This window comes from Amphimedon queenslandica, unplaced genomic scaffold, assembly GCF_000090795.2.
Source record: "Amphimedon queenslandica unplaced genomic scaffold, v1.1 AMPQUscaffold_12890, whole genome shotgun sequence".
NCBI lineage: Eukaryota > Metazoa > Porifera > Demospongiae > Haplosclerida > Niphatidae > Amphimedon > Amphimedon queenslandica.
In genome coordinates, this window is record NW_003546874.1 from 4,910 (window position 1) to 6,504 (window position 1,595).

The 1,595-nt window shown below is 33.3% G+C and overlaps 1 long non-coding RNA gene across 1 annotated transcript; it reads right to left on the minus strand.

The window, feature by feature from the left end:
- On the minus strand, positions 1 to 1,589 carry LOC109586368 (uncharacterized). The gene is made up of 3 exons (XR_002186985.1): positions 1,440 to 1,589; positions 1,298 to 1,384; positions 1 to 25 (listed from the first exon to the last, which is right to left on the minus strand). It is a non-coding gene; the product is annotated as an uncharacterized LOC109586368 (long non-coding RNA).
- Positions 1,590 to 1,595: the final 6 nt, after the last annotated feature.

Here is a 1,595-nt window from a genome sequence, read left to right on the forward strand (position 1 = left end):
AATACTGATAGCTTTTCGTGACATTCTAATTATCATAAAAATAGCATACATGTAAATTCAGAACTACAAAACTAACAGCTTTAAGGGTGCTGCACCACCGCCCACGCAAATTTTTTAATCTGTTGCTAAGGGAGCTGTTTCTCCCAAAGTACTTTACCAATCATAATGAAACCAGTACTAGTTACAAGACAGTAACTAAATAAGTTAGTAAGCTACCTTGGAGCCTTTAACTCATAATAGCTATGGCATCAAGAGCTAAAATACTAAAGATTTTTCAAAAGCGAAAAACTCCTCTTACTTTTGATTTGAATAACCAGATTTCTAGGTGAAGGCAGTTTTTAACCAAACAAATTGATTAACATAGAGATATTTCTCCTTTTCTACTAGTAATGCCACTTAGTTTGATTTTCATATTGCTCAACACCACATTTTCCTATATTAGCCCTGTTTAATTGAAATATCTCTATGTTACTGTATGTGTAATCATGTAAAGAGGCTATATTGTAAATTTGGTCTGATTCTGATCACTACAGGCGAAGTTTTTCGAAAGTTTGCATTTTTCTGGCATAAAACACCAGTTTCAAAATCTAAACTTCATTTTACAGCTTTATATATTTCCAGTCCCTTTCTTAAAGGTTTTTCATTAAAATAAAACCCATTTTTAGAGGAGCATAAAGAACCTAATAAGACTCTTATATATGACACTTGTATGGCTTAAGCATTCCTGCATAAAATAATTTTTGCTATAGGCAGCACCCTTAATAGTCAGAAGTACTGTAAAAGTGGAATATGTCATTGCTTGCATTATTTAATGCATGAATAAAAAATTTACGAATTTAAAAACTATACTGACTTAAAAACTAATTATAGACCACTGGAAGTGAGAATTGGAAATGAATTTCATTAATTTTATATACGGTATCTGCCCACATGTCATAATTGGCTGCCATTTTCATTGGCAAGTTTGTTAAGGAAGTCGGCAATGAATGCAAGAAGAAAATGCCTCACTTACCTGCTGTAGCTCTATCAAAAGCTAAAATGTGCTCGTTATAAGAAAAAAGATCTGTATGCTCAAAAAAATGTGGTCCAATTTGCCCCAGAATTCTCAATACAGGTTTGTTTTCATGCCAGCCCGTTTGTTCTCCATTAAAAGTTGTCAACCAAAATGGAAGCTGAATTTATTTCATCCTAAACCATACCTTACAACCGTAAAAATTTCTAATAATCTTCCTATGATCAATTTTTATTGCTAGTGGTCTATAATTATACACAGCTTACAGCTCAACCTTGTACCTACTTGAGCTCCTAGTCTCCTACTACACATGTAAGCAAAAACTCATGAGCAACCTCTTGTGATCCAATTCGCTGGCAAGGTATAAAATGCCTATAAAAAATAAATATATAAAATAGCAGACATTTACAATAAATTTATTGTGTACTTATCAATATCAAGCTCCACTATCCCAGTACAGGTCATAATGGGGCATAGTTGGGGTTTCAAATTAATTAATTAATTAAATCACTACCTCTGGGGCCGTTCCCTTCAGTCAAATCCCCTACTAAATTTAAGGAACGTTAAACAACCACTCAACTGC